Source organism: Podarcis erhardii (genome assembly GCF_964252035.2).
Source record: "Podarcis erhardii genome assembly, chromosome: 5".
NCBI lineage: Eukaryota > Metazoa > Chordata > Lepidosauria > Squamata > Lacertidae > Podarcis > Podarcis erhardii.
Genome location: NC_138509.1, coordinates 48,953,271 through 48,968,378, shown reverse-complemented (window position 1 = coordinate 48,968,378; position 15,108 = coordinate 48,953,271).

The following is a 15,108-nucleotide window of genomic DNA, read 5'->3' as shown; positions in this document are numbered from 1 at the left end:
ATCCGTGTGTTGGCCACAAAGATGGAGAATATAGCACATGTCCCAGTACAAACATGGGAAGGATGGGATATGGGATGGCTCACCAATTGGTTACCTAATGTCACAGGACTCAAAGGGATACTATTGTCTTGCTTGTTTTTCTTGACAGTAGTAGTATTGGTTTTATGTATGATGCCATGTATCATTTCATGTTTTAGAAGTACAATTAGCAAGATGGTTTCAAATGAAACTCTACCTCATATCATGGCCCTATACAGAGCTTTACCTCAGGAATATGATGAAGGTCAAGCTATCAAGGACACTTGGGATGAAGGTCCTTGAGCTTGAAAGGGGGGAATGAGGCATCTAATCATAAGCCTGCATTTTTATCAAAGCTTCTATATATTTCAATCAAGGCTTGTATTTAAAAATGAGCTTAAAAAAAGGATTTTCAAATGTTTCATGCCAGGCAAAAGACCAGCTGCCTAAAAGAACCTTGGCAAGATGTTTTTCCTCCTAAGACAAGAAGGGCCCCATTGATTTATAGTAGAAAAACAATTCTCAAAGTCATAAAAAGGGAGAATTACATATGCTGCCCCAAGGCTGAGAAAACACCATTAGGAATGGGGAAGATAATACCAATGTGCCTCCCAGTAAAATGAGCCAGATCTTCTTTCTAAGGTTAAAAGGCCAGGAGCAATGGGGAGAAACATTTAGCTGGAAAGAGAACATTTTTGGGGGAAGTCTTTTTCTAAAGCTGTTTCTTAAACTAAGAGAGTTAAAAAAGGTTAAAATGTGTTAAATGTTGGAAAGGCAACTGGCTTGGCAGAAGAAGCAGCTTCTTCCTATTTTATTTTGAGGCTGGAGAGGAGGGGGAAAGGGGGAGGTGCAAACTGAAGAGGCTTCTTTTAAAAGTTGTGTTTTATTGAGTTCCTTCCTTTTCACTTTGAGAAGCTTTATTCTTTTAAGAGGCTACCTATGATAAATGTATGAAATATATTAGCTTAAATATATTGGCTTAAATGTAATTATGCAAAGGATTTAAGGAATGCTAGATTCTTATTTCATATGGTTGTAAGAGTTGTATTTATCCTGAAATTAAGTCAGCCACCAGCCTAGCCCCCCTGCCGGACAGAGGACGCCATCCGGGCAGTCTTGATATATGGTTGTCAGGCATTTGTTTAGAAACATTAAATGAAGGAAATCTTTCAATGTTGATGTGAAACTCAAGATCCTTGACATCTGTTGAACATAAAAATGTAAGATTAAACATCTGTTTTAGAAGGCAATAGGGCAAGAAGGGCAAGAGGTGAGCTGGTAATTAAGATTCCATGTAAGATATATTATTACTTATATGTCATATATATAGCTCTTTGTCTCCCTTATAAGGGCAAGGAAATGGGTGTATCTTTTGTGGGTGTATCTTTTGTGATTGGCTCTAGCAAACAGCCAATAGGAATTTCAACCAGGCTGATTGGACAGAGGCAGCCACAGGAGGAGCAAAGGGGGCTGGATTAAGGGAATATAAGTGCTGGCCAGAATGGCAGGAGGCCAGGCCAGAGCTTGGTAACCACGTACCACTGAGCCTCTTATTTATTTGTCTGACAAATAAATTACTATTTTAATTTCTCTATTGCTGCGTTGAATATTTCATTCCAGCTAAGCGTTAACCACAAGCAAGGTGCTACAGTATGACTGTTAGTTAGGTCATTTCCCCTGATGTTCAGTCACGTTATATGAACCAGCCTAGACTCTGCAATCATCACCTGAGAAGCTTCTTTGTGTGCCCCCTCCCAGGGAGGTTCAGAGGGTGGCAACATGAGAACGGGCCTTTTCAGTGGTGACTCCCTGCTTGTGGCATGCCCTAGTTTTAGGCACCAGGCAAATACTCTTCCTTTCCCACAGACCTTTTGGCCTTTTATTTGAAGGATTTTGTGGCCTCTTTTAGTTTAACTGTGTTTTAGCCTTTATCTGAACTGCGTTTTTAGGTTTTTATTGTTTTTAACCACTTTGAGTTACCTTTGTGAGAAAAGTGATTAAGAAATACAATTAATAATAATAATAATCATAATATGATCACAGAACAGCCTGCAGCAATATCCCCGTCAGTTACAAAACAGCCACCGAGTCTGACTTGGCTGATCTATCACACAACAGCTGACTATGGTTGTGCAAGCCTTTCTTCCATTGTTATAAAAAGTTATCTAAGTGGAGCATCACACACCTTGCTCTGCCGTTTGCCATTCTACTAATTCATGATAGACAAACACCCTTGGAGGTCACTGTCTGCAGCCCTAGTTGTCTGAAACCCACTGGCATAACCTTTCCGAAACAGGAAAATATTTTCAGACAAGCTCATATTAAGGTAGCTTATGTAGACACACAGGGGTTGAATTTCTGTATTTTTTCAGAAGACTGCAGCATTCATCTTAAGCTAAAAGGCCATTAGAAGCAGAGCAGTTTTGAAAATAGAGGTAGTTTTTAAAAGGTAATCATAATTTTCTTTTTTTCCAGTATCTCTATTTTACCACCTCATTTTCAGGTTGATCTTCAATAAGCTGTAGTCAAAAGAGTTTCCTCTCAGGCAAAGGCTAGGAAAATAAAAGCACAAGAACTAATGCGAGCAAAGGGATTATGGTGACCAATTAGAATATGAGGATTTGCCCATTCATAGCAATAGCTATTGAGAAATAACCGCAGTCATTCATATCCTTTGACTCTGATTGGTTAAATAATGGTTGATTGCCAGACTAAAGGGATGTTCTTGTATCGTGCAGTCATTAAACACACACACACACATTAAAAAAACCCCACTTCAAAGTGCTTATGGAAATGAAGCAACTGCCACAAGAGTGCAGGGAAATTGCTAAACAAGGTAGAGAGGGGAGGCTGTGTATATGTGCCAGTAACTGTGCAGTAGGAATTTTATTCTCTGTCCAGTATTTTCCCCACTTTCCCACAATACAGCATGAGACCAGTTCATTTTCTTACATTCTTTGCCAACCATCTAAAACAATGGCAACAAATAACCTACACCATATTGTGCTCCTGGTAGGTTTGCTTTTGAAACACTGAGGAACACTTGTGATTATTTGGGGATGTGGTAGAGAACCTAGACACTCACACAGAAATATTGTCTTTACTGCTTAGGAGTTTGCCTACGAAACCAAGAAGCGACTGCTTTATGATTGTGAGTGATGATACAAAAGATACAGCACTTCATTAAACCGGTTTCATTATTGCTATTTATTCACTGATATGGTTCAAGATGGGGGTACAGCAACATAGGTCACAGCCCTGAGGTGCTTACAGTTGAATTATGCAGACCTTTCTTGTCTCCCGCCTCCCTTCTGTGAATGTGTGCATGCATTTCAATATGTGAAGTAACTAACATTAATTTCAAAGGAGGGTCCTTTCTTCTCCTGTATTTCAACCTTGGAAATCTTTGATGTTTCAAAGAATCTCCTTGCCGAACACAATCTCATTCCCACAGATGCCTAACTCATCAGCACCTTTATAATTATCTCAGGAGAATGGCAGAAAGTCATTACTCAGAACAGAGAAAAATGCAATAATTACACCACACACTCAGTGACATATTTGTGCGCTACCATTCAATAATATCTTTAGATGGCAGGCAAATAAACAGATGGATGCAAAGCAGAAGATCAGGAGCCATCTATTAGCATGATTGTCTGCATTAAAAACAAGCTGACGGCTCTGGGTTGCATGCACACACATATGAATTTTGCTTAAGGCTGCAGCCCAGGTCTACTCAAAATCACATTTAATTCAACAGGGCTTACTCTCAGGTAACTGAGGTTAGGATTGCAGCCCAGAACCATCAGTGAGCACTTAGAGTGAGGGAAGAAATCTGATTCAGTTCTCATTTAGAGGTGAACCTATTTAACTTGCACATTCTGATTTTTCTTTTTTGCTATTGTTGGCAACCATCTATCAGAAATAATACACAAACCAAAAAACAGCCAGCCTTGAAAACTCACACTTTTCTGAATTTTGCAATGCAGTTCTCAAACCAAGTAATGTGGACCGAAATGCACATATCAGGCTAAAGTATGCACATAAACAGGGGCAGACCCTGGTAATATGGTGCCTTATGTGAGGCCAAAATTTGGCGCCCCCGGCTCTCATGGTGTCTTCCCAAAGCTTCCCATAGATATTTCAGTCACCATGTACATTTCCTGATTATGTCCTACAATGCACCTTTCATCCCACTGGGATCACCAAAGAATGGCAGGTAGCTAAACATTTTAGGCCCCCCCCCCATGCTTGGAGGACTAGACTGTGAATACCACCAACTAATAGCATTCTCCTGGCAAGTACTACGAAGGAGAAGCATTTGGTGCAAGAATTTGTAGCAGCGCTGGTTGGGAATATCCCAATGAGAACTGAAATGGTGATAACAATGTACAGATGGTTCATTTGCTCTGTGGCATCATAGCATCACGGGACGCGGGTGGCGCTGTGGGTAAAACCTCAGCGCCTAGGACTTGCCGATCGCATGGTCGGCGGTTCGAATCCCCACGGCGGGGTGAGCTCCCGTCGTTCGGTCCCAGCTCCTGCCCACCTAGCAGTTCGAAAGCACCCTTAAGTGCAAGTAGATAAATAGGTATCACTTTATAGCAGGAAGGTAAATGGTGTTCCGTGTGCTGCTCTGGTGCCGGCTTGCCAGAGCAGCTTCGTCACGCTGGCCACGTGACCCGGAAGTGTCTGCGGACAGTGCTGGCTCCCGGCCTCTAGAGTGAGATGAGCGCACAACCCTAGAGTCTGTCAAGACTGACCCGTACGGGCAGGGGTACCTTTACCTTTTATCATAGCATCAAGAGCACCCAAGAAAATACTGTTATTTTCTTTTGTTCCTATCAAATCCTCGATTCTGAGATTTTGATTTCTTGGAGGTTTCACGTATAGATTACAGTTCACCAGTGCCATTAGTATACCTGCTAGGAGCTTATTTGTCTCATCTCCTTGCCCATTTGTAGATCTTGGCTCAGAACTGTTTTCTGCAGAGTCCAGGGAAGGGAACTGGTCATTTTGTATGACGGTTTTTTTTATTATAAAATAATAATAATAATGAGACAGAAGTTTGGCATTTGGCCGTATTCAGAGGAATTTCCACCTGAACAAACTGCCCTCTGATACACTAGAATACTGACATATTCAAGGCAAATAGCCAGATTTTTACTCCCTCCCACCTCTCTCTCTCCTTTTATTTTGGCAAGCTGAACAAGAAATTGGATTCTTTCTTTGGTAGTCACACAGACTGTAGCTTGTGCCTACTGACCCACAAAGTTGCATATGGAACAGCTACAGATGTGGCAGCGATTCCTGCAAGCTTGCTAAGAGTAAAAATATCTACAGTTAGCTGTGCTGAAAGAGAAAGGTCACAGAACCTGGATAATTGCATGAAAAGGAAGTCTCCTTTGAAACCAATGAACTTAAGAAGAGAACAGCTGGTTTGCACCAACAGCCCACCTAGTCCAACATCTCGTTTCCCACAAGAGCTAGCCAGATGCCTCTGAGAAGCCACAAGGGGAATATCAAGGCAATAGTCCACTGTTGTTCTCCAGCAACTTGTATCTCTGAACCTAGAGGTTTCATACAGCCACCATGGCTAGTTTTATAATCTAATATCATGGAATCGGCTGGCTACCAGGGGCATATTTACCCCATTTCAGAGCCCTGTGTGGAATCTTATATGTACGTGATGCTCTTGCACATGCCAGCTGCCCTATTCATTCAGTTACTATTATTATTATTAATTTCATTAATTTCATTTCTATACCGCTTTATAAAGAAAAAAAATCTCAAAGCAGTTTACAACAAATTCAAACATCAAATAAAACAATCCAGAGTAAAACATGACTGAAGAAAGTCATGTATGTGTTTATATCAATATTTTTTATTTAAAAAGAAAGTCAATACAGAGTATACATTTAAATCAATGTAATTACAGATGTTGATTCATGGGGGAGAGCTACTCTCTCAACTGAAATTATTATTACTATTATTATTATTATTATTATTAATAATAATAATTAAAAAAAACTTTTGTATATCATTTTTATTATGTTTTCTGTTTTACAGTCTAAGATACTCATTTTACATCCTTAAGATATCAATGACTCCCCTTCTTCTCTTTCCATGGTTCATTTTACATATCATAAATCCCTGCATATTTTACAAAAACTATACCATTCTGTATTCCGTTATTGCATCCCTCAAAACGTTTTTACACTGTGGAATGTATCTTAATGCTGCCAGCATTTTTAGCTGTACACAATTATTTTCCATATATTCAATAAACATTTTCCAATCTTCTTTAAACGTATGTTCTTCTTGTTCTCTTATTCTATATGTTAAGTCTGTGAGTTGTGCATATTCTGTCAACTTAAGCTGCCATTCTTCTTTAGTTGGGACCGTGCTCGTTTTCCATTTTTGGGCTAACAAATACGGGCTGCAGTGGTAGCATACATAAATAACCTTTTTTGACACCTAGGAATTTCAGTCTGAGTTATCCCCAACAGAAAGGACTCTGGTTTTGGGAGGGGGGGGGAGAATTACTTTTAAACATTTCCCCCCCCCAATTCACTATGGATCATTTCCCAATACTCTTTTACCCTTTTGCAAGTCCAACACATATGAAAGAACATTGCCTCCACCTCTTTGCATCTCCAGCACTTATATGATTCAATAATAATAAACTTTTGGAGAAGGGTAATGCTCCATGTGCCCTCCAGGATTTCTTTTTTAAAAAAAAGAAATACAATTATATCATCAATGGATTAGGGTGTTGGTGTAGCAGCTGCACCTAATACTGCAGCATCAGAAGAGTTCCTGGAAGTCGGGTTCTCCTCCCAGAGAGCATGTGTTGCAGTGAGGTCACCACAACTGACTCTCTGTTGCTGGGATGGATAAGTTTGGATTGCCACAGCTACCTGATTAGTCCCTCGGAAGCATGGGACCTGTTCCGGCCAGTGGGGCTGCAGAAATTGCTTCTGAGGGATACATATATACCACTGCATGTTGCGTTGAGATTCTTCTGTTTCACTTCGTCCACCGGATCACCTGCCTACCCTCCCTATATTTAGGGTCTGTGTTGACCTTGCTATACCGTCATGGGTCGTTTGCTTTTGGGGCAGGGGCCCGGTAGGAATTTCCCCCCCTATGCTGATTGGCTGGTGCCTTTTGGGTTTTGCCTACCGTGTAGCAAATTGTCACAACTTTGTAAGGTTTGTGGTCAGGCATTGGTTAATGTGTGTGGAGGGGACGAGGCGTGGCTGTGACAGGTCCCTCCAATGGTTGCTGCGTAGATATTCCATTAAAGGAATCCAGGGGCTCGCCATGCATTTGCCCAACCCCTGAAAGGGGGATAGGGCCACGCAAGAGCCTCTGGAAGCATTCTGTGTGTGATCTTAGGGATCTGCACCCATCCCAATCGATCTTCCGGGGTGCTTACTTTGACTGACCTCTGCAACTGGCAGTTGTCAGTTCTGTTCCTGTCCTGGATAGTCTGGGACAGGTTCAGATAGTCTGAACCAATGCCTAAGCAAACCAATCACAGCCTGTAATCAATAAAGCTGAGGCCAAAATTATGCCAAACCTCAAACTAAAATTTGAGTCATGTGTGAATTTATTTCTAGGCAGTTTTGGTGATCTTAACACGCAATGCTATCAGTTTATATACTGGAACCTGCATTACAGAGAGGGAGTTGTAGTATAGCAGTGTATGGGATATAGCTCTTTTAGAACATCTAACTCAGGGGTCAGCAACCTTTTTCAGCTGTGGGCTGGTCCACCGTCCCTCAGACCATGTGGTGGGCTGGGGAAAAAGTGAATGAATTCTTATGCTCCACAAATAACCCAGAGATGCATTTTAAATAAAAGGACACATTCTACTCATGTAAAAACACGCTGATTCCTGGACCATCCGTGGGCCGGATTGAGAAAGCGATTGGGCCACATCCAGCCCACGGGTCTTAAGTTGCCTACCCCTGATCTAACTTAACCACCATGAAGTTATTCAAGGGGACTCTGAACTCAATTAGTTTGATTAAAAAACGGTACTCCTTTTTATGTTTATTAATGATGGGGGCAGGTTTAGATGTCCTCCAGCGATTCAGTCATCTTCATGGCAGGGTTATTTCAACATATAGCAATATAGTTTGGGCTTTTAGATGTATAGCAGATGTAATACCTTAAATAATTCTGATGCATTCCATTGTATCAAAATTGACCATGATTTTTGTCTTTTGTTCCTGTCGAAGAGTTTACGAAATAATATTTTTTTCTTGGGGAAAAAGAGAGAAAGATGGAGCCTCCCTACCACCCCAGTTATCACTAGAGATAATATTAATTGGTACCCCTGTTAGCTAGGGAGAAAGAGGATTTTAATGGGAATTGAGAATGAATGATTCCCTCCTGGCTTGAAGTAATCTCTCTGGAGCTGCTTTGCAACATCATGGGGTGGAGTACTGAGGAGGAAAGGTAAGGCGTTTGATCTGGCATTGCAGTTGTTCAGCAAAGCACTGAGTCCAAAACATGAAACGCCACACAACAATAATAAAAGAGACACAATGAGCAGCCATGGGGGAGGCACTTCAAGCAGCAAATGAAGCTGGAGTCCTTGACTTCAAGCACTCAAAACATCTCAACCCTGAAAAACATCCAGTATTTGGGTAAATAATGTTTGATGCGAAGAGCGATTTCTTAATTCAAAACCACACTGCTGGTTTTGGAAAAGCCTTGCCATCATTTTACAAAACTGCTTCCCATTAACTAAATCAATGTTAATTTTGTAGCCGAAATTACGAGCTTGATACTGATTCAGCAGTTTGTGGTCATTTGGCATCTTGCCACATGGCAAAGCGAACAAAAATAGGCTTGGATTCCAAACTGGAAACGGCTCAAGCATCCTGTTAAGAATCAAGCAGATTGTTCTTCAGAGGGTAATCTTACTCCTCTCTGTCTGCCTGCCAGTCAAGTGAATCTCAAGTACACTTTGTATTTATAGCAAACATTGAAAACATATTTTAAGGGATAATATGATGAATTAATATGCATGTGGGACATGCAAACCTGCAAAGTGGCTCTTTCAGCACAGCTTTATGGAGCTCTCAGTGCTCAACACGATCTGGCTGCTGCAGAGGCTATTGTCTTCAATTATGAAGAAGCATCAATGTTCTTATGGCCATTCATAATAGGCTGACTGACATCTGAACTGCTATCAGGGGAAATAAACTCTAGAAAGCCATTCACAGATTTACTTTCTAGAAAGCCAGGTGGTTTCAAGCTTAGTAAAGGGTTGGCCTATCTAACTTCTTCCACAGAATTCAACCAACCTGCATATCCTGTGGCATACCCCACAAGTGTCCCAGATAAACGAGGACATCCTGCTTTTTCTCGTGAGAAGATGGCAGCCATTTTGGGCATCCTGATTTCACATGATTTTACACCATGATTTCCCCCTGAAAAAGTTCCTTTTGGGGGCTGCAATCTCACACGGTGCCCCAAAATGCATGTTTTTGGCCGCCATACCTGAAAAAGTGATTTTTTGGGGGGGAGGGGAGAAAATTGCAGTGCGAAATCATGCAAGATCACAGCATCCAAAATGGCCACTGTCCTCTTGTGAGAAAAAACAGGTAGATGGTGTCCTAGAAGATGGCATCCCAGTTTTTGTTTTCAATGTGTTGGAGGGTATGCTGTGGTCCCTGGGAAGCCAGAGAAACAGGGGATCTCCCTCTCCAAGGGCAAAGAGAAAAAAAAGAAAGAAAGAAAGAAAGAAAGAAAGAAAGAAAGAAAGAAAGAAAGAAAGAAAGAGATCTGCCCTCCGTGAGGGATAACTCATATTAGATTCTCCCTACCTGCTGTTATAGATAAAGTGCCTTTGGTTTCCCACCCCTCCCTACCTTAGGACCACATCTTAAATCTTAATATAATCAGTCCTTGATATGATAATATTTATGGCTGTTTATTTAAGTATCCAAAGATTGGTAAAATGTGGACATCCTTTATTTTGCAAATGGAACTTTTTGCTGCATATGTTTGACAGTATGATGTTATATGTTTAAATGTTCTCTCTCTGTGCGTGTTTCTCTCTTGGACAAACAGTTCTGCTTCTTGTTCGTGTGCCCTCAGAGCAATAAAAATGGAGCTCCTGCAGTTTGCTGTGTTTATCCTTGGCAATCTTGTCTCAGGCCTCATTATACTTTGAGGTGGCAAAGATTGCACAACTGTGATCTTATTGCCTCATTTTATTTTATTTTATTTTATTTTATTTACACGGGGGAGGTGTTTCCGAGAAATCGCTCTCATGTGAAAATCTCTGGTTTGACACAAACACCTGCCCACGTAAATATGAGGTGGTAAAATCACTGTGTAGTGCAGAGACTTTACCATCTTCAGAATAAACATCATGAGTCAGTCCATATTCTGACTCTTGCACTCAGTCCACAGACTTAACAGCAAAACTGAAGAAACATGAAAGAATTAAAGCACCAGGTGATGATTTAATGCTGGGGCCAGAGAGGAAGACAGACAGTGAGTGGGCGATGTGGCAACCAATCAGCTGCAGGCCTCTGATCATATTTACCAATTGGGAACTCGCAAGTGTGAGTGGATGATGTCATAGTATATTACAGCAGGCCTAGCCAAGTGATTGAGTAATACATCAGGAAGATCGCTGTGTCCTTAGAGCATCAGGCTGGTCCCTGTTTCCCATTATAGTAGCTTACAGGAATTTAGAAAGAAAAATAGGAAATGACATATTTTTTACGTGCTTTATTCTATGTCTCATTAGAGGGTTAGCCACTTACATATTAGCTATCTGTCTCTGTATCTGCTTAATGTCCGAAACAATTTATTTTAAGATCTACTTTAAAAGCAAGACATTCCCTAATTGTCTCGCTATAATATATGTAAAATATTTCACTACTGGGGCTCATTAGCAAAAGCATAGATGCTGTTTAGTAATCCATAAGGTGATACTGGTTAATGAACATTGCAAATGATCCCACTAGCTACTTTAAGATTAATAACAGATATGTCTCCTGCAACAAACAAGTCTCCCATCCCCGGAGAGAACTGGAGAAAGTGGATCATAATTAGGATGAGGGCATACCAGGCATTTATAGTTGCAGTTTTTACCAATGAAACTATCCTGCTTTTGTTCTACAGCTGCTCTGATTTGGAAGGCACAGAATGCATCTCTGCCTATACTCGTGTTGCTATGTGCTAGCACCATTCTTTCTGAAAATAGGGCATCAACTTAAAAATACCAAAACTAGGATGGGGTATGCTTGTCTCGTTTGAATGTTATCCTGGTTCTTTTTGCCAATTAAATATTTTTCTCCAGGTACATCAGTGTGGGAACATGTATGCTGATAGTGCCCCATGTGTGCACATTTTCTTGTCTTGCTGCCCTGGGAATCGTCCTTTGGCTGTTGTATCACATGTGTGAACCTTGCCACACCACCTATGGAATCTGCTCATCTTAAATTTAGCAAAATCCCTGTGGGACAGCTTCATGGTTTGTGATAGGGATGGCTGAAGCAGCTTGGTTTCTTAGATCCATCAGTTGAATTACTGCCTGCCATTATTTGAGGAGGGAAAAGAGCTGTGTGTGTGTGTGTGTGCACATGCGTGCGCATTCAGGTAGCTACCCCACAGGGTAATTCTTCAGAACATGTAAAAGCTACTTCTACAGCCTCTCTCCTGCCATTTTCTTCAGCTGGATGTGTGTGTGTGTGTGTGTGCATTTAACACGACATGAACAAGGTGGTCAGTGAGCCCTGAAGGGCCCCTGCAGATCCAGGTCCTCACCCTGTCCTCACCATCATGCCAATGCTGTCACCAGCCCCATCACTGCAACTGTAGCCTCACCTGTGTCTGCCCCCATGACATCACAACAGCCTCAAGGGTGCAGCAGTCACAAGGACAATGGTGCTGGGTGGTGCAGGAAGCCCTAGCTGGATTGGGGGGGGGGCAGATCTGCTACCTGAGGCAAATGGCTTCAAGTCGCCTCATGAGTGGTTGCCACAGCATGCAGTACTGGTGCAAGACAATAGCAGAGATCCATTCATCTGAAACCAGCAGAACATGCACACTTGATGCCAGCAGCAGAACAAGCAAATCACTAACCCTTCAAAGATGAGCATTGGCAGGAGGCTGCAGCTCAGTAGATGAGCTTGTATTTTAAGTTGATGAGGTCCCAGGTTAAGTTCCTAACATCTCTGGTGAAAGGCTCTGGGGAAGCATACAAGCTTTGGAGAGCAGCTGCTTGATTATGCTTGACAGTCCTGAGTTAGAGGGATTGTTGATCTGATTTAGCAGCTCCTTACATGGTGTCGTGATTGTGTGTGACCATGACAGGAAGGTGAAAATGGTGTTAAGTGGCAACTAATACATTTTAGGTGCTCTTGAGTTTGTACTATCAGACTCTCACCAGGGAGTTTGGGTTGATTCCTTTTCTGCCCAGCAGGCTGACACACATCTTGGGCAAACTTTCTCTCTTGCTGGATCCCTGATTGCACCTCTCAACAGGGGACCGTTTTGCTTACGACTTGTAGTTCTGCTCATCCTGGAGGGCTCCATATCCTTTTTGAGAATAAAACTTCCTTGTTGTGCCCATTCAAAATGGGTTATTTCTGGTAGTAGAGCTCAGGTCATCCAACTCTGGGAAATGAAGACAAAAGAAACACATCACAGTAGCATCAACAAATGGCTAATCGTGCAAGACGTCCTACTTTTCCATCCAACAGGTAAGGGCTTCATTCAGTGCATTCATAATACCCAAAGATAGTGATGAAGGTTCTGTGATGAATGAGAAGCATGATTGGAAGATTCCTGTTCTTAGCAGAAACTAAGGTGTCCATTATTTTAATGGTCTGGTCCATAAAGCTTCATTTGGGTAATTGTGTTGGAGTCTGAAAAGCAAGGCTGTGAACATATATTTGAAGCCCCCAAAGAATCCAGGGGATAGTAGTTTATTCCTCACAGAGCTATGATTCCCAGCACCCTTAACAAACTACAGATTCTTTGGAGGAAGTAATGTGCTTTAAATACAGGATGTGTACACAGCCTAAGTTAGAACTATGCTGAAAAAGAGTCATGCGGCTGAAATCTACAGAACTTGCTTTTCAATGCAAATTATTCCTACATCCTCCAAAAAGCTTTTACTGAGTTATGCTAGATTCCAGCGACATTGTCAGGAGTACCTAACAATCTTGGGAAGCTGTCTGATCCTAAGAACCTTGACTGCTGCTTTTCTGGTAGTTCAGTATAAACACTGGGCAGACTGAAACAGCCATTTTAACTGTTCATGCTACACAGAGGAGCCCTTTAGCCCAATTAAATATTTGGTGGGTTCTACAATAGTTAGGAAGGGACACGGGTGGTGCTGTGGGTTAAACCACAGAGCCTAGGACTTGCCAATCAGAAGGTCGGCGGTTCAAATCCCCGCGATGGGGTGAGCTGACTTGCTGATCAGAAGGTCAGCGGTTCGAATCCTCGCGACGGGGTGAGCTCCTGTTGCTCAGTCCCTGCTTCTGCCAACCTAGCAGTTCGAAAGCATGTCAAAGTGCAAGTAGATAAATAGGTACTGCTCCGATGGGAAGGTAAATGGCGTTTCCATGCGCTGCTCTGGTTTGCCAGAAGCGGCTTAGTCATGCTGGCCACATGACCTGGAAGCTGTATGCTGGCTCCCTCGGCCAATAAAGTGAGATGAGCACCGCAACCCCAGAGTCGGTCACGACTGGACCTAATGGTCAGGGATCCCTTTACCCTTTACCTTACAGTAGTTAGGAGAAGCTGTGAGCTGCCTCAATTCTCTTTGATGCTATCATATCATGTGCTGATCATAATCCAGCATAGAGTTAAGTGAGTTAAGTGAGCTCAACATGCTTAATTTGCCATTGGATTGTGGCCAAAGGATGATACTTATTCCATAGAACTACAGAGCCACAGAACATTACAGATGCCTTCATTGCAGACATCACAGCACCAAAGTATTCATTTTCCTCCCCTCTTTAAATACATGTTGATCTGGCAGTCTTCATCCCTCCGCAATGGTTGAGTGAAACCAGATCTTTTGAGTTCTGTACTCAAATAGTATTTTATGAAAATCCATCACTTATTTCATAGTCTTTGGTGGCAGCCTCAGAACAATGATTAGAAACAGGGAAAGCATCCCAATGAATTAATGGCAATAATTATCACAAATTGCTACATGCTTACATTAATTATATCTGTTTAAAAATAGGCTGGTGATGTAACCTGGCAGAGTTGACACATTAACCTAATGAGAAGAGATTCCCGCCCCGTCTTCATTAGACGACAATGTGCAAAGCAGACACTTACACCACATTAACCCCTAAATTATATGCTAAAGATGTCACTCCCTTCGAAGTGACAGCTTGCTCTCTAACTGTATTTCAGGATTAGCAATCTCTAATCTGTATAGATACAATCTATTCCATAACTAATCAGGCAGAATTACACCATTTCTCATTTACAACTCTATTACTGTAGCTTCTGGCATAAGCAGGTTAGACCCACCTTAATTCCATGCCAATAAAAGCCACAAGCTTTTCCCCCCAATCTGAATAAATTACTGTATGCAAATAAACAAAAATATGCAAATGAGGATCTTGCTACTTGTAAAACAGGGATTTGAGCTCCTGTCATTTTTTGCTTCTGAAGTTTTACCCAGACCCATTTGGACAGGAGACTTCCTTAACTACACAGATTGTGGCTTTCAGATTGCTTCATTCAGCTCAGAGCACAAAATCTGTACTTGTGTGTGGGTGATACCCTGAATTTACCTAGCCTGGACTGCATGTCATGAAAAAGCCTATTTGAAATCATACTGATGTACTCATATTTGCTCATGATTTTATGGGTCCTCTCCTACCTCAACTTTAATACAACAGGACTAAAATTTGAAGAATAACATAACTATTAACAAAAGTGGTATCCCAGTCGAGAATCTTTCTCAGAACAGTGTACATTAGAGTCCATGCATTGATTTGTTGGATCCAGGCAGCATTTGGCAATGTAGCAAATAACTGGAAATAAACCCATCAATCCTCATTGGCATCTTTGCTATGCTGA